This window comes from Pteropus medius, unplaced genomic scaffold (genome assembly GCF_902729225.1).
Source record: "Pteropus medius unplaced genomic scaffold, Ma_sr-lr_union100, whole genome shotgun sequence".
Lineage (NCBI taxonomy): Eukaryota > Metazoa > Chordata > Mammalia > Chiroptera > Pteropodidae > Pteropus > Pteropus medius.
In genome coordinates this window covers 7,354,691-7,374,936 of record NW_024340849.1, presented here as the reverse complement: position 1 = coordinate 7,374,936, position 20,246 = coordinate 7,354,691, and positions in this window count along the sequence as shown.

Below are 20,246 nucleotides of genomic sequence, written 5' to 3'. Positions count from 1 at the left end.
GATTTTAAACACTAGTCAGGAAAAAAGGAATTTAACAAGACATGAACATGTATTTATAGGAGCATATGATAGCAACTATGTAGGAATGACCAGATACTATAGCGGAGAACATTGTGTGGTCAATGAGGGCTTCCATATAAGTGACATAGAATCTGACATATGAGAAGCCATTTTTACCATGAGAGGAGGGAAGAGAAGACTTCAAGTGAAGGATTGAGATAGGAAAAAAATTTGCTACATTTTGCTCTTGTATAATATTCTGTGTGGTTTGCCTATTGAAATAGGTGGTTTTTTTGTTTTGTTTTGACTCAACACAATACAGAATTAGAAGCAGAAGTAATGGAAAATAATTATCAGACTATAAGTCAGTGAAGACTTGTTACCAGACTTATTTTTCATCAGTTATGATGCCTTTTTAAAAATAAATTTCAGAATATTTTCAATAATTTCAATAATTGAGAAAAGGTGTTTTGTTTTTGTTTTTGTTTTTTACATTTATTTTCATATTTTCTACTTCTGGTCTGTTTCTGTGTAGAGGTTCTACTCTGCATCTGGTATCATTTTCTTTCTGCCTGTAAAAATTTCTTTAATGTTTCACATAGAAAAGTATAAAGTTCAGGAAGAATAAATTCTCTTACCGTGTGTGTGTGTGTGTGTGTGTCTCAAAGTCTTTATTTTGCCCATATAGCTGAAAAATAATATTCAGATGGTAGAGAAATCTGGGTTTGCAGTACATATTATTTAAAAATGTTCCTCCTTTGATTCCTAGTAGGATGGTTCCTACCAAAAGCTCTACTATCACTGTTTATTATTCCTCAGTATGAAATGTTCCTGTTTTCTCCAGCTTCCTTCAAGATTTCATTTTAAACTTTGACTTTTCAAAGTGTGACTGTGTTGTACTATTTATTGATTGATTTACTATCTTGCTTGGGGATCTTTGGGTTTGCTGAAACTTTTTTTTCAAGTCTCTCATTTTCTGGAAAATTCTTGAGAATTGGTGACAGTAAAATATTTCTTAGGTAGAATACATAAAGCATAAACAGGAAGAGGAAAAAGGAAAAATTGGCAAATTCCTTAGATGTCACAAACTAGATATTTGGGAGTAGATATTCACCACATATGTCTCTGTCAAAGTCTTATACTTCAATCAGAAAATGGGATGAATTTCCCAAAATAAGATAATATGAATGATTAGAAAGTTGTTCAGCATCACTGATTAGGGAGGCTCAAATTAAAACTACACTATGATAACACTACACCCCGACTAAAATGATTACAATATAGAAACTGATAAGAATGTAGACAAACTGGAACTCATATTTCTGCTGTTGGTATAAAATTTCAAACTTATTTTATCAAACGTAATTGCCATTTCTTAAAAGTTCAACATGCATGAGCTGTATGACTCAGCAATTCTACACCTTGGTATTTACCAAAGAGAAATGAAAATATACCTCCATACAAACTCAGAATTTCATATATTTATCCTTAACAACCCCAAACTAGAAACAACTCAAACATCTGTCTTAATCTTGAATATAAAATGTAATATATCTGTACAATAGAACATTATTCTGCAATTAACAGACTACTGATATATGCAACATAGATGAATTTCAAAATCATTGTGCTGAGTAAAAATAGCCAGACACAGAAGAACATACGTATATCTAGTAGCACTCATTTTATATGTATTTCTCTAAAAAAAAAAAATCTTGTGACAGAAATAAATCAGTTTTTATTGGGGTTGAAAGTGGTATTAAAATGACGATACAAACTTTTTATGACAGAACTGTTCAATAATCCTGATTATGATTGTGGATACAAGGGTATGCATATTTGTCAAAACTACTAACCTGCGCAGTTAAAATGGATGCTAACTTTATGTAAGTAATACCTAAATAAAATCAATTTTAAAAGAATATGTCTGTGTATATAGACCTTTTACTATACATGCTGTTGACTATTTGAGTCAGGGAACCAATTAATAGATTCTATTGGTTATCTTACCACTATATAAAAAAAGGGTTATGTTTCAAACATTGATTCTTAACTACTTTGCTTCATCACATGTGTGACATTATCCTTCAGTCTGACAACTTAGCTAATCTAAAATGAATGGATGCTTTCTCTAAGCTTCGTTCTTGAATAAGAATCTCCACACTTCTGCTTAGTCATTTTCCTATTCACTGACGAAAAAGGAGACATGGAAGATATCAAAGGGAATATTAAACAAGAAGTAGGTGGGATTTTAAAATAAGATGGAGGAAAGAGTAAAGCATTGAATTTTTCACACACACACACACACACACAGAAGTTCTTATCCGAGCAAAATATAAAGGAAAAAAACAATTTAGGTCACAAAGAACAACCTAATGTGGAAGCAGAGAGAAGACACTCTACAGTGATGATAATGAGTCGATCAGTAAAAAATAAATACTAAAAATAATTGAATACTATAAATAATTTCTCCTTTCAAAAATTCTTGAGGCTTACTATATTATAATAATATGCTAAAAGAGTACAAAGACCCTGGGCATTCACTCACGTAAGCTTTTTATTAAAATTCTCCTCCTGAATGGTTGAAAGGTCTAATCTGACCTATCGCCAGGTACTTGTGTCACCTTGGTCAATTGCTCACCTAGCCTGGGATTCAGTTATTGTTTCTACACTATGAAATCAAAGCTGTTTCCTTTGAATTAGCTTCAAATTTGTGGATAAGTTATGTCAAGAGGCAAATCCATAAATTTTAGAACACTATCAACGTTTCTACCAATCTCACCTTTTTTTTTCCCCTATGGCCAATTTAGTTGCAATAGGACATAGTTCAATATTACACGTTTTGCTCAGGAAGATACTTTTTTTTTTTTAATTTTGATTGTTAACAGATGCATTTATTTTGCTAAATATGCCAGATTAAGACTGGCAAATAAAATTTTTAAAATCATTGAGACACTTAATAGAGCTTCATTCTTTAATGCGTTATCTTTCAAACTTGTTTACAGGCAGTACTATCAAATATATTGGTGGTCATATTTTCTGAGGGTATTTTTATGTATTCTGCTTGCTCACTAATGTATAACACAACAGCCCAAATATTTTAACTACCAGTGAATAAAGTGGCTACAAATTTAGAACCTGGAAGAATTTCTGCAATCGTTTTTAAATCTTAACTGTTTGAGTATAGCCACCCACTATGATGATGTCTTAAACTGTAAAATATCTAGATTGACATTGTAATAGGTTTTCTCCCAAAAAAACCAGCTGCTGCATTATAGGCCAGAATTCAATTGTCAAATTGAGCACGAGTGAGAGAACTATACAACTTTCTCTCTTCACAGTGGTTATCAGTCTCAATATTGCCTTTGGTACTAGAATAGGGAGTATGCACAGCACACCGTACAAAGGCTATGGACCATCTTATTGTTCTTAACGATGTCCTTATTAACTCTGTGATTTTGCAATAAAATTTTAAATTGTCAAAGTCATATTTTTCTTGGCAGTTGCTCCTAGCCCTAGGCTTGCATACAAAGATTCTTTCCTCAATGGTAAGGGTGGATATATCAAAACTGCCACTTCACAGGTCAAACGTAGTTCTTTTGTCTCCTACATTCTCACCCAAACTACACTAAATTGATGATAAATAATAGCAACAGCAGTTAGCTAGCTCACCTATGATTCATAGTAAGTTATGTTTGGCAATGATTCCAAATTCTTTTTTTGGCTTGCTACAGGGAGTCATTAAAATTAGTACTGTGTCAATAGCATTGTTAATTGCCCTTCTAAATTAGGTGGCTGCAATTATTTTAATCGTAGAAAATACTCAACAGAATAGATGCTTTCTTTCTCCTTCTTACACTTAGTCTGGATCTGTGGCCTCTCTGAATTATTCACTTCATAAAAGTCTTCATATCTGCTTGGACCACTACGTTATCAATTGTGTATCCAATTGAATGTTTGCATCAAAAATATATCGATAGGATTTGTTGCAATAGTAATCTTTGAAGCAAATGAACGGTATGCTTGTGTCATTGGTAAATACAAGACAGCCTGCGATAGTGTTATTTACCAGGTTATTGGTAATGACCCGGATTTTCCTGTTCTAGAATATATTCACAAATGTATGGCAGTAGCAAGATAAACACGAACTTTAGTTTTGACATAATTACTAGGAAAGTTTAGTACAGCATGTTGTAGGAAATGGTACACTCCAGGCTGACACTTAATTAAAAGTTTTAGCAGTCTACACTTATCAAAATATTATCTAATTATATTGCTTAGAGGTTATTTAATCTAATATTAAATAATCTAACATTAAAGATTAAATAAAGTGAGGCCCTAAATTATAAAATTTGGTTTGTAAAAGCTAAGCCAGTCAGTTATTGGTAGCGTAGCATTAGACACTGTCTCAGTTCAAATCCAAGTTTATTTATAATGATAAACTACTACTTTAGGAATCTATGGAAAAGAATATTACTTTTCTTTAAACATATAATTTAAAATTCAACATTTTTGAAGACCAATGCTAAAAGTACAAAAAGATAGCATATATTTTAATAATAATTTCTATAAAGCTATCAGAATTTGAAATACTTGTATTTTTATGGCTCAAATTTATAAAATACCATGAGAAAATTTGAAGACTTTTTATTTGTAAATAACACGTCAAATTATTTTGTAGAAAAAATTGAAAATATTACATTGATTTTAAGTAGAGAGAAAATCCAATTCATTGCCTACCACCACTTAACCTAATATATCGACAGTACCACGGCAAATTTACAAATATTTTTGCCATATCAACAATTGAAAACACCTGCAATCATGTTTTCATTTAATTTGCCATTCACACAATATTAGATTTTTGAAAGCACCTGAGACAATAAATCATTATTAACACATGATATAGAGTTGACAATAAACTCTAAGCTCCACGGTGACAGTGTGTTTTGCTCACTACTTTATCTGTGATGTCTAGAATTCAATACCTACATGCTTAATAATGGATGCCTTAATTTACCTAATAAACACTAAATATTTCCCTAATATATTCCAATTCAAGGTAGAATTGTGTCACTGATCCTAACAAAAATTCCGTACTTCAATTTTTTTTCAGTAGCCTCAGCAGTAAAAGGACAATACAGATGCAGAGAAGTAGATATAACTGGGTGATATGGCCACTTGAGCTGGAGTGGCACCTGATTTTGGAAGTTGAACTTGTCTGTATTAGATGTAAACTAGATGTGGAAGAACAAGTTCTTTTGATTTTGTTTCTCTTATTTCTAATGCTAGACTTTATTAGGTAGTAAAATGACAGGTATTCAAATAAAATAAATCTGACAAATTATGTCAGGCACTATGTAAAGATGGTTTTAGGTGGAAATGGGAAAGTAGAAAGTACATTGGTTTCTACTGATGCTGTAACAAGTTGCCACCAACAGTGGCTTAAAGCAACTGTCATTGAAAATGTTCAAATAGTGTTTTCAGGGATATTTAAAGGTATTAGTAGTTAGGTGGGAGGGATGGACCAGGAGATCTATATAAAATCTTATATATAATACTTTCTGTAATCTATTAATACCAACTTAATTCACACACACACACACGCACACACACACATATCATCTGGTAAAAAAATGTTCCTTTGTGGAACTGATCTACAGGGTTACTGTAGAGTGATCTATGTTTTCAATGATTTGGTTAGTTGTTAAAATATGCCACTTGGAATAATGGGTGTGGCAATACCACTTTGTAGCCACACGTTAAAGTGGCCATCCTAACAACTATCAGTATGCACAGAAAGTATGATTTCCTCCCAATTTTAAAAAATGTGTTTACCTTTACAGTGATGTGATTTAATGAAATAATATTTATATAGCCTTATATGCATTGTGGGTGAATCTAGAAATGAGAATGCATTGATTCTTATCTCAAGGGATTAACTTGAGATAATTGCATGCATATCTCTTAAAAACAATCTCTTTCTTCTGAATAATCAGTAAACATAAAAAAACAAAAACCTGCAGTAACTATCAGGGTTGTTTTAGCTAGTGCCTAGTTTGCTGTAAGGCTGTTATTTATCTCATTTTTAGAAACAGGATGTTAACAAAATTTAGATTAAAAAGAGTTATCTACTTTTCTAATATCTAATCAAACTAATTCATCAGATTCCTGAAAGGTGTTTTCTGGAACTAATCAATGGAGAAATAGATGAAATTATAAAATTAGTTATGTTATATTTTATACAGAAGGTTATTTCTAACAGATTAATACTTGTTATGATTTTAACAATTACATCGATAACATTGTGGAGCATTTCTTTCTGCAGTGAGTGTTTGAGTAATAAAGTTTCAAAAATTTGTATTGATTTTTAAATATTTGAAATGTCTACCTTGAAGCATTTATTTTTAATTTCTTGGGTTTAAATGAAGGAGTGCAAACCAAGTTTAACTTCAATTATTAAAATGCTGTATTTATTCTTATTTGTGGATGGAAAAAATATAACCCTGCTTCAAAAGAAAATATTTGAAATGAAAATGCCCATTTAAAACATCGAAATAGATAATCGGTTTTTCTGCATGCTGCTGTTGTCTCACTGGAGGCTGCAGGCTTAAATGACACTGATTATACCTGTAACTCTAATGCATTATTCATGAAATTGGGGATAGAGCATCTTCAAACGGCCTGTCATTTTCCATTACATTCCATCAGAGACCCATACGCCACACTCATAGCGTTGATACTGAGGCATACATAACATGCTCAGAAAGACATATGGAGGCATTATAGCTTTCAGATGAACTTTTCAAAATACTACACAGTGCTTTCGATGGCTTTATGATTAGGTAACACTTTAACTAACAAGCTTTAACAAAAGAGGCAATCGGTAGCCACCAGCTATTGGACCTACGATGTGACACTAAAGCTTCCTTGACCTTTCCCCTTACCTGTTAACCAGGTGGTGGTAGATATGAAATGCAGGATTCCTCTCTCTCTCAGAACAATGATGTTCAATAACGCTAACTGTGTTAGCTAAATTTCTAGTATATAGACTGGTTAGAAGAGAGGCATAAAGGGATTTTCAGAGGTAAAAGGCACCTTACATTAAAACAAATAAAAGCAGTGCATGTTTGTTCTATTTTGGAGCAATCAGCACTTTATAAAGCATACGTCTTTCCCACAATTTACAAAGTTGGCTGGTAGATCTCCCTGTTAATGTATAAGGAAGCCTTGTGGCTATAAGAAGATTGATAATTTTTAAACCTAACACCGTTTAGCTACACTGGAGACTTTCTTCTGGCTTGTCAATGCCATGTGCCACTGGATGATAACATTTAGCTCGATGTCCATATTACTCCGAAATGTGGTGCTACATTTTATCAGTGGGAAACAGAGTCAGACTAGGATTTGATTATTAAAACAGAAAACTTCCTTCTCCTCACCCCGCTTTTGATGATCGGTTAACAACGGGGGCACAGAATCCATATGCTACTGACCTTTTACCCAAGCGCATTAGAGATTTACTGGTTTTAAGATTAAGGAAATAACCAATGCTTTTTGACATGTAATATTCTTTAAAACTTAAGATTTATCTTAACTTTGCTTGTTGGGATTATTACTCTCATTTCTTCTGTAGGCAGATTGAATATAATCTCACCATATAGAAAACAAAATATAAAACTAGACAAATTCCTTTAGAGTGACAATATGGGAAGACAATTTGTCTATTAATCTGGAACCTGAATGGTGGGTTTGCAATGAATTAATAGGTTAATATCAGAGGATAAGTACTTGACGATGGTGAGAATACTTAGATTTTTGAGTTTAAGACCAGCCTAGTTCGACTAGGAAGTGGTAACAGATCTCAAGTTTTAAGAGGCAAGCAAAGAATCTTCATCTCTCTTATATGTACGTGTACATATGCATGTATAGTGATACACGTGCATATACACATTTGCCTTGTAAATCTGTTCATATTTTACTATGTAGAAATTTGCAATTGTATATTCTGATCAGTTTTATCACTTCAGCCTTCAGAATCATCCTTAATGAGATCATTGACTAATAGTTAAAATTCAATTAAAAACTGACCTGTGATACACTTTATTACTGACATGTTTTGATTTTACAGATGTCTGTATGTTATCTGGATATTTTTTAGAAATAGTAGATCTTATAATCAATGTTAATTTTTCTTCGATTTGTGGAGTTTGAGTTCTGATTAACTGAATTTGTCATAATGAATGACATTTAATAAATGAACTATTTTATAATTTACTTGATTACTTTAGTATTTCCTTTGATAATATCATAAGGATTTTTGGATGTTCATGAGGAATATTAGTCTAATATATTTTTTATAATATTGGGGAGGAAAAATTTCCCCTTACCCTGCTAGGTCCAATGGCTGGGCCTTATGAGTCAGACTGATAAAACGTAGATTATCAAAAGAAAAAGCAGTTTTAATCATACACTAACAGTATATACAAAGCACATACATTTTGTGGGGGGAACTCACAAATAAAACTGGGCTCAAGGAGGCAGCCAGATCATCGAGGTTTATATATACCATGTTAGGCTAAAGAACAGAAAAGGAGTTTGGGGCTTCGGGTCGGGAAAGTCAGCCATGGGCAGGTGACGGGGAGGAAATGAGTGGTGAAGGTAGTTTGTCTTGTCTACTGAGCAGGGCTTTCTTTCTGATGCAGAGACATCTTTGTAAGTGTGACTTTCTTCACAGAAGGGGAAGGTTATACTCCTCATAGACAGGCAGAGAGAGATAAGGAACTTTTCCTGGACCTGGAGTTCTCAATTGCCATTAACTCAAAACAATCCATGTGCCTAAGAGGCATATTAGAAGTTAACATATGCAGATATCCTTCGATATCAAGTACTAATATCGAGGCTAAGATATGTTAACACAGATTACGTCGTTTTCCTACCGTTCTATTTTCTAAAAACCAACCAACCCAAAAACCTGCTTAATTTTGGTGTTTTCTTTCTCAAATATTTGAGAGTTTATACCAGAAAAGCCACCTGGACTTGGGGGTTGTCAGAAGTTAATTTCTTTAATATATGTTGGGTTTTTTACATTTGTTTCATATCACATCAGGATTTTCATTATGAACAATTATATATAATTTAGTGGAATGTCATATGCTTACAATGTGATGCCACTTTTCCTATCTAGTCCCAGTGTTCTCAGTACCCCAAAGCAAACTTTACCACCCCACTCACCACCCCACTTTCATTCAACTCGCTTGCTCCCTACAGCTTTTCACCATTTTCCAGTCTGACAAAAATGGTTGACGATTTTGCTTGATTTTATTGATGTTTCTCTAGGATAGGCTGTTGAAGTTCCCCACACTGCCATTTTCCCATAACTATTTCCTGACTTTAATTTCAATACTCTCACTTTTCAGATGTCATTGGAATTTAGAAGATTTAATTTTTTATCCTTATAGAAAATATGTGTCATCTACAATAAGACAGTATCAGGCTGATACTGAGAATCAGCCTGAGAACATTTAGCCAGTACCTCCTATGTGCCATATAGTATACTAGGAGATGTGCATTCTTTTTTATACTTATTTATAACATAAAATCCAAACTCGGAATTTCCATCGTAGTTTTAGTACAGTTTCTTCCTTAAAAACAAAACGCTTGTATATTATCTCAGAGTTCAATATGGATAATCTGCGGTTTATAGTTGAAAACCTGACATACACATGTGTGAGGTTAAGTCTAGATTAAAGAAAATGAAAATGTGGTCAAGTTAGTTTAAATTCAGGTCTTCTAACTCCTAAACCAATGCAGTTTTTATCCTACCATCATGACTTATACGCACACACCATTTACACACTACATTAATATGCTCACTGAAGTCTCCCCTTCATAACAAGATGATTTGTCCAAGTGTTGTGTATAACTTAGCAATAGCTAGCTAATTACTATTTGTTTGTGTCAGAGAATTAGCTTATGTCACCTGAACACTGAATTATTTCTAACAGACAAGACAGCATGCAACTCAAAATATACTTATTTGATGGTCTTTGCAGGGTATTCTGTTCTAAAACCCCCAAAAAAGTTTTTGATTTTGAGCTTTATTTTTGAAGCGGTAATATCTCAGCTAGTAAAAGTGTCAGCTTCATGGTGGATAATGTAGTGATGTACATGAAATGTAACAGTGGAAAGATGTTTCTTAGGCTTTTCATTATAAATATTGTATAAACGTTGACCTCTATCCAGCCCCTCAGAGATTTAGGTGTCTGTTTGAATATGCCAGACAGATTTTGTCATAATACTATATTCTCATATGCGCCTTTTGAAATTGTGCTCTTAAAAATGACACCATTTATGGAAGCCATAAAGAATGATTTCTCTAGAGTTTTAGGTGATTCTAGTGAAATATTGAAAAGCATGCCATATTAAATATAATAGTATTAGAGCTTTCCTCTAGGCAGTTAGGTAAGGGGTTTAAGAAATATTTAAAGACCAAATTGGCTGGCCCTTAAGTGTTTCCTAAGTAGACAACATAAAAAATAATCTATGGCTTATTTCATGTATTAACGACTTGCATTTAAGTGATTGTTTTCTACTTCAAATAAATTTTAAGATATTTACCAAATTTTCTGTAATATTTACTATTTAATAAAATAAAACATTAGGTTATAGCTTTGAAACCAGTCTCCCCCCCACCCCAATGTGAAAAGGTCCTCTTTTTCTTTAGCTCTTGCATTAAGGTTATCAATGCCATAAGAAGTGAAACAAGGGAGATATAGAAATATTTCAAACCAGAAAGCTATTTAAATATCATTGGGAATTCATTCCAGTTTGACAAAGTGATACAGTGTCAGCACTTTTGGGGACATCAAATGGTTGGTGGCAGAGGTAACAGCAGAATAACCCACTTTTTTGTGTGTGAGATATTTTGAATATATTTCTTGGTACCCAGCCATTCCTGCTTCTGATTATTTTCTTAGCCCAAGTCTCTAGTCTGCCAGTAAATTATATCAGGCACCCAGTCTTCACCCAATATATTTATTTTCCAGATTAATTAGAGTTGATTTAGGACTATTTAAATGGACAGAAGATTGTTAGAAGTGAAATTAAAAGAAATAGGTAATATTTGGAAGTGAATACTTGGCATAATAGGACTAGACAAGTACAAATCAGTTAATAATCAAATACTGTAATACTGTACACATGCATGCATTAGCATGGCAGCTAATCACATCATCTCTTGGGGCCACATAAATTAAATTCTCTACTGAAGGCAAAGCTTTGAGATCCATCAAGAACTATATGGCTGCAGAATGAGGTGGTTGAATAACCATAAGAATAACAAATGTTAATATCTAAATTCTTAACATAAAGAAATGTCTAAACAGTAGGGATTCCTGTGTTTTAAAAGAATCTTCATAACATTTACAGAGCTATAATACTTTATGCAAATACCTGTACCAATTCAAAGGAAGCCAGAATGTAATTTACAGCTTCATAAGGTCCCCTCTGAAAATGTGGGTATTTATCAGGTGAGATACTCTGAAAATTACAAAAGAGATTTTTAAGGACTTGGAGTATTCCTAGTTTCAAAGTCTTGGTGATACTTTTTTTTCTGGCAATTAGAGAAGTCCCTTCCTCCCTGAGTGACAACTCTGTTCTTGCCTTGATTGAATATGCTGTAATCTACCACCTATATGGGTTCCTTGTAATGGAAAACTGCCATCCTGACAGCAATCCCATAGACTATAGCCCTATAACTCACATTAGATTTAGATGACAAAGTATCCCTGGGAGCCTTGTAGAAAGAAGTCTTTCATTCTATAAGATTTGCAAGGACTTGGTAATTTAAATTAACAACAATCTAAAAAATACATGGGATTGAAGAAAAAGACTTAAATCCAGATTGAGATGAATTTATCCATATGTTTTCACTAGTTAATGGATTGAAACTTATAGCTCAAGTAGCCCGAATCATTTTTTTATCTTTTCCTTTTTTTCCTAAAAAGTGCTTTTTGGTATATAGATCATGGAATAAATGATAAATATCATAGTATCAAAAACTCTTTGGTGTTCAATAAAGGAAGTAATCTAGTAATTTATAAAGGTGGATTTCTAGTTTGAATTAATCAAGAGCTTCTTATTCAAGGATCTGTGGATGTCGGATACATTGGGGAGGAACAGACTCTTTAAAAAGGACTTTTTTGGTGTTTATTTTGGCCTAATACTGGAGGCTGATATTGTAGGTTAATCCCCTTCACGATCTCAATGGTGGTGAGAGGTACCCCTTTATCAGAGACCACATGACAAATTTTAGTTTCTCTTTTCAATGGATCAATCGACAACAATGAAAAATTCAATGTCAGTAAGATATACGACCATGACAATTAAAGGAAAATCCAAATGCTAATATACGAATGAAATAATGGATGGAATCTAGATTCACTCACATGCCTTCTTTTACCATCAGACACAATATTAGGAAGTAACAAAAAAAGTTTTGAGACCATTTCGAAGCAGAATATCCAAAGACTCATTGGTTAAAAGACATTGACCAGTTTAGAGGCTAACTTTAGGCAAAAGAATAAAGAAATAAAGGACAGAGGAAAAAACAAAAAAGTCAGCCAATCCTCACAACCAGTTTTGGAAACAAAAGTTACAACTTCTGACTTTTCTATGTGTCATTTTTCTACATGATTGAAATTTTCTCTACATTTCTTCCCTATCAACACATTATTATACATGTGAATTTAGTAGTATTTTTTTTTAACCAATGGATTAATTGTATCATTTAATAAGTAGGTTATAGACATGCATAAACAATGAGGAATGGATACTACCCAGAGATACTTAGCCTGCAGCTCCACAAAGTAATAAGCCTTCGGGCTATCTATGAAAATTTTCAATAGTTCAGGGACTAGTTGATAGTAAAGTTACTGACTTTAGGGACCATATATATGGAAATATGGGTAAATGTTAATGTTTGTAGCCATAATTATGGATTGATTGGACATTTATCATTTCTGACTGTTTAGTATCTGAAACTTCTTCCTATGTTTAGAGACCCTGTACTGTGGTGAGTCTGGGCAAATGCCATCATTTAGTGAATTTAAAAGACATTTGGTCCTTGATGTTTGAGAATTAGTCACTGTAGACATCTACGCTTAAGGACTACCATATGCCAGACACTGTTCTAGACACATGTGTAGTATATGCATGGGAAGTTATTAGAAGTCAAGGTTAATAAGATGACAACACATGAACTTCAGACACTAAATATAATAAGAAATGCAAAATATCAAATTAACTTTAACGCAGGACAAGTATTTATCTTGTATTAACAGCTAGAGGATGAAGTTGTGGAACACAAACATTTGGATGGTTCTGTTAATGGATCAATCCAAGAACTTTCAACATCAAATAAGAAAGTCTGACATTACGTGTCAATAGAGAGATACAAAGGAATTTTGAGGAGAAACATTTTCTTCTGGCAACAGAGTACTTGGCTGTTTGAAGCAAAATTATTAGAGAAATGGAAGACAGGTCATAAGGATATGATATATGATAAAGAAATAGGTAATAAGAACCAAGGCAGATAATGTGAATGGGTATATAATGTATTCCACAGGCAGGGAGTCACTGGACCCTAGATAGTTTAAACTAAGATGTAGATGATGCAGTATACGAGCTGGCTGTGCCAGAAAAACCAACCATGTGATTAGAGGGTTATGACTTTGAGTCATACAATGTCAGTTCAACCTCTGAACAAAGGAGAGATGAGTTCAACCTCTGACCCATAATTTAATCAATTCTAACCAGGTAATGAACCCCCAAGAAAAGCTTGACATTGAAGCTTGGGTTAGGTTTGTTTTTTTTTTTTTTTTTTTTTTTTTTTTGCCTGGCAGCGTGTGTGTGTATGGTTATACATCAATTTGATCAATACCACGGCGACATGTCCTGACCTCCTGGGAAGAGAACAATGAAAACATATTTGGGACCGTCTCAGGCCTTACATCATGCATTGCTCCTTTTGGCTGGTTCTAATTGGTATCTTTTTTGCTATAAAACAAACACAGTAAGTACAGCTTTCCTGAGTTCTGAATTGTTCCGGTAAATGATCAAACCCGAAGGGCTAGTGGGAAGCCCTGAATTTGCAGTCCATTAGTCAGAGTGAGGGTGGCCCTAGGAATCTCAGAGTGTGGCTGGTGTGTGAAGTTAGAAGAAATCTTGTGGAGGACACTGTCCTCAAACTGTGAGGTCTGGCCTAACTCCAGGAGGTCAGCATCAGGGGTCACTGCACATATGAAATGAAAACTTTTAAGTAATACCCAAAGACAATGAGTGTGTGTTGAACTTGATTCTGCACTATTCATGTTAAAACAAGAGAAATCTAAGAACAATTGTTACTCATAGTAATTTTCAGTCTGTATCTGGATAATGATTACAGCATTTCAAGGAATTCTACTACAAATAGAAAAGATTTCATTGCTTATTTAAAAGGAAATAAGGCATTCTGTTATCAAATCCATTTTGTGTTTAAATGACTTAATTTGTTATCTGAGATGTAACTCATTCTAAGAACTCAGTCATTCTGCTTTGTTTAGAAGACACTCTCAAATACTAAGTGCATCAATGAATAAATAATTCACTTACCTCTATCCAGCAGAGAAGTGTAGAAGAAAGGTTGACTCACCATTTACGGTACACAACTCATTCATAAAACTTAGTCATTCTGCTTTTTGTTTAGAAGACACTCTCAAATGCTAGTTGCATGAATGAATAATTCACTTACCTCCATCCAGCAGAGAGGTGAAGAACAGTAGTTGATTTCCCATTTGTGGTATGCAATTCATTGTAAGAACTCAGTCATTCTGCTCTTTGTTTATAAGACATTCTCAAACATGAATGGCATTAACGAATAATAATTCACTTACCTCCATCCAGCAGAGAAGTGTAGAGCAAGGATCAACTTACCATTTGCAGTGTACTCTTGCAGGAGGATAACTGTTCTCCCATGAAGCAAAGATGGTTTTCCCTTCATTCCTAATCCACACGGCCTGAAAAACCAAACCAAAATAGTTTATGCATGTTTATCCACACTTGCAACTCTATCATTGAGCAAGAGCATAAAATATCAATGTTTTTTTTTCTCCAGGAATCATACTTTTTATCAAAATATATTTTATAAATTCTCATTAGAGTTGACATTTCAACAGATTTGCAATTCATTTTGATAATCAAATAATTTGCTAAAAAATAAAAAAGTCAAATATTTGGTTAAATATGTATTATCAATATTGAGATCAATGTGTACTTCAATATATAAAAACACTTGGCTCGATAAAAATGTTAGAAATATTTACAAGTGTTTTTGACTTATGCTTTTCAAACAATTGGTTATTTATATTTTAATCCGTAAGTATTAAGAAAAAAAACCCTTTAAGTAACATTAGGAGGAAGACATGTTGCCCCAATGAAATATTATACTAGTTAGACACTAATGCTTTCACACTTTCATAGAAACTATTTGAGATCATTTTAATTTCACATTTTGATCAAAAAAGTCAGACGTTGAAAAAAGGCGTCATCTCATAGCTTGTTAGCAGGATTACTTTGAGAGAGAAGACAGACAATTCTACGTGTTTTTACTTCTCACTTTTCACTCATTGTAGTCATGGTTAGAATTCATTCAGCTGTTTTCTGGGTTCCCAGTGGTTAACATCTTGCTCATTTGCTTTCCCTCATCCTCTCTTTCTGCATAAAAGCAACACAAAGTGAGGATAACAGAACAGTGAAAGAAAGGAACCCGTCAAAGTTTTATAACGTTGTGGTTCTAACTGGCCCACCCCTGAAGTCGTCTATGACATGAAAGTGTGTGTGTGTCAGGGCTTAATTTAGTGTTTCCATTACTTCCCCCAAAAAGGATCTCATCTTAAAAAGTCAAACTGATTTGTTCACCTCATTTACAGAATCTTAATTAAGCCACAGAGTTTGTCTTCTAGAATAGCACAGTAACCATCCTATTCCACGATAGAGAAAATTTAGGAGTGGACTGGAAGCTTGCTCAAGAGCACAGGTTCCCGCTCTTCAAAACCAGAGAGATGAAATTCAAAACCTGTCGCCTTTGTCATTACACTAACATTTCTTCTCTCCCTTCTCTCTACTCACTATCTTTTTACCACAGGTGAGGGCTCAGCTCATGTAAATTTGAAATATGGCATATAGTGCTTCAAGGTTCCAGCCATTTTTATATCCGAGACAAAGACAGAACACTTGATATGGAGTCTGGCATTTGACCTATTGGTAGACCATTCTTTCAACCAAGAAAGCATTTCATTTAGCATATAAATGATTTCAAGAGGAAAAAAAAACTACTCTTTTTTTTTTTCTAATGTGGTCTTTTATGATTATTTTCCTAGTATTTCTATCTAAACACATTTTGCCAACATTAGAAATAAACTTTAATTTTAATTATCATTTTTTTTTTTTACTTTAAATGGAAAAAGATCCAATTTGGATAATACAAAGTGAATGATTCCACAAAAAGCTATATGCTCACAGGCTTATAGTGTTCCAGTTGTAAAAGAAGCGACTTAGAAATAAAATCGGAAGTAATACATATAAGATTGATTGCTGGGTTCATAAAAGAGCAATGGCTTCTTGCTACCTTAATTAACATGCAAAATACAGGACAGTGTTTGCCAAAGCTGCCCTTACCGATAAATGCATTATCTCTGAATCTGCAATGCAGAGAATACCATCTAATTGATGACATAGCCCATTCAACTATCTTATACAAAAAGATTAATAGAGCACCGAAAACTGGAGAAGAATTATCTGCTGAAGAAAACAATTCATTCGACTTCTCACTGGAAACATGGCCTGGGTCTTGCAAAAGCCTTTAAGAGAGACCGTGTGCTGCAGGTATGGGTTCTCTGCAGCAACACGTACAGAACTTTCACCTGTGTAATATCACAGATACCTTACAGACTCATGGTACTATCAGAAAAACATACAGCACATCGTAATTGTCATTTAAAGACTGTATAAGTCCTATATTGGAATGACTATAGTTTGAAATACGTATAGACAGAGATCACAAATTGATGAGATTCTAAAATGTGTTGACAGCACCTGGATCAACATGTTCCTCAGGTGCTCAAGGGTGCTGATGGGTAAAGCCATGTTCAGCTGGAGTAAATATGATAGAGATCCTCCCCAGGCTGCCAAAAGGTGGCTTTTTATTGTTTAAAGTATTTTAATGAGATTGAAGTAGGAGGCAACATATAAGAGTTGGATATAAACTCAGCAAGTATGTTGAACAAATGTTTATTCAAGGCTCCTATAAAAATCTGTATCAGAGTAAAGAGTTTCTTAGTTGGTAAAAATTGATAAACTTCTATGTAAACTAATCCAGGAAATAGAAGAACACAAATTACAAATATGAGGAATGACAGTGGAAATCGCAAGCACTCTTTCAGAAAAGCTCATTAAAGAACTATTATGAGCAACTTTACGCTAACGACAAGACAACCCAGCTCACAAGGCACTTCTTGTGTAAAAACACAACTTGGACGAGGGCTCGAGAAGAAATTGAAAACCAGAATAGTTCCCCATATATTTAAAAAATATAACCTGTGACCACAAAACTTCTTATAAACAAAATCCATGGCTCAGATGCCTCCAGTGCTTAATCGTAATTAGCACATTTGGCCCTAAAAGGTACATTCTTTCAGAAAACAAGGGCGGTTAAGAAATTTTCTTAGCTTATTTTTTGACACAAACAAACATTTTTGAAAAAATATTTGTCCGTTCTTAGAGGCTAGTGATTTGGAGCTGCCTGGAAAAACTAAGGGAAGGCCACAAAGCAGTGGGGGCCGACTTCTGGAATACGAGGGGAACTACTACACACTACCCGAGAATACCAATGTCAGAGAGATGCTTGCAGGGAATGTGAGAAAACGTAGGACAAACTTTAGAAGCACACACAATTATGCTTTTCCATTTTTAAAATACCATACTGCAGTGGAAAGGGTTAATTAAATACTCCACAGTTGCGGTACTCGTTTCTCCTCACTGCTGTAACAAAGAACCACGAAGCTACAGGCTCAATACCATGCAGATGTACTACCTTACAGTTCTGGAGGTCAGAGGCCCAAATGGGTCTTGTCGGACTAAAACCAGGGCTGCGTTCCCTCCTGGTATCTCTGGGAGAAAAACCCGTTGTCTTGCTTTCTCTGGTCTCTGGAGGCTGCCTGCATTTCTTGTCAAATGACCTTTTCTTCCAGCTTTAAAACCAGTGGCCACTTCACGCCAACCCTCACCACATCGTTGGATCTCCTGAGCTGACACGTCTCCAACCCTCTTTCTTTTATAGACTTGTGATTACATTGGGCCCACCTGGGTACTAAGGACAGACTCATGTGCTTACATTGGGCACACCTGGGTAATCCAGGAGAGTTTTCCCATTTCAAGAGTCTTAATCATATCTGCAAAGTGTTTACCATGTAAGTGAACATACTCACAGGTTCTTGGCATTACACATGAGCTAGTGCTCTGCCCATCACACATGTAAAAATTTAAGCCAAACGGCCCGCACCAAACTCATGCCCTGAGTCAAGTACTGATTAGCAAGTATGGAGTATGTACCAGAAATTCTTCTAATTTATGGAAGTACTAACTGATTTAAACATCACATTTATTAACCTCATTTTATAGATGAAGAAACTGAAGTTTCTTGAGGTTATGGGAATTAACTTACCGAAAGTTACACCACTAGTAAGTGGCTGAGCTCACCCCACACCAGCCTAGCTGAGCTGCTAATTTGTGCTGCTTCCGAGATAGACACTGGAGATGAACTACACAAAATTTACAAGTGATAAAATTATTCTCTAAATTAATATTAGAATAACAAAAATGCCATGATAAATGTGTTATTACATAACTGGCCATTAAGCTAGAACAAATAATGCACGAAAGACACGTCTGACATTCCCTAATTTTAGGAGAAAACAACTCCAAGGAACTTCAGTTTATCAGACATTTGGCAATCACTCGTGTATATGGTTTTGTGTACTGACTGATACCCGTGAGCAATTCCCATGATGCTAGGTCACTGTTCATAGCTTTTAAGGCTAGTTAGCAACTTTTCCTTATTCACTCTGAGTACACTGCCAACCAAATACCTGACAAAGGTTACACCGCAGTATGGGGTAGTCAATTATTACTGATAAAATCCTAATAAAACTTTTCTTACTTGAACTGAATATGTGAAAATCCACCTTCTAGGCAATCATTGATTTTGAAGGATATTGAAATAAATTTATTTTAATTTATTCAACCACCCGAAGCTTCTAGAGGTTGTAACATAGAAATAGAGATAAATCAATAATTGCAAAGCAGTCTCTAGCTATGATGCCAGGGAAACCCAGATTTCAAACCAGAACTTAAAATTCGTTCAGCGCAAGAATACCATTTGACATCCCTAATATTTAATTTCCTTATTTGTAAAATGATGCTTAAAGGATGTAATTTTTAGCAATTAACCTGTCTCATAGTAATCATTATAATGACTAATATCTACGAATTGTTTATTATTCTGTAGTCACGCATTTAAGCCCTTTATACGTATCAGTCTACTTCTACACCATAGAAACGCTTCTAGGTAAATACATTCTTTTGCACACGAGGAAATGGAAGCATATCTTTTTAAAAGTACCGCCCAAGCTTGATGTGTTACACCGCCATGCATGAGCTTCTGCAGGTATTCCATCCTGCTTCCCCACCAGTAGTTTGCACAAAGGCTCTGCGTTCCTCTTCCTACGGTTATCAGTACTCTGCTTATCACCACCAGAGATGGGTCCTCATCGTCACCAGCCAGCCTGTGATCTATCTCAAAATTCCAGCTTTAGAGTCTGTTCCAAGGACCAATCTTGGTAGACTGTTACTGGGCAGTTTCTTCAGGAAACACTCGCTAAATCAGAGATTTGCACGGTGAGGGTCTTCTCTCAGGAACAAAAGCTATAAGGATGAGGGGAGAATGAGACAGAGGAAAGCAACCGAATTGTGATAAGGGACAACAGAGGCCTGGGCGGATCTGATACGATGTTTTCAGCCTAGAAGACTCTTCAGATACATTTCAAACAGAGGCAAGGGAACCAGAAGTCTCACACCCACATCAAACAGTTGATGAATGAATGTCGGAAGCCCTTGCTTGGAGAGGGGTAAAGCCTTGAGCAAAAAAGCTC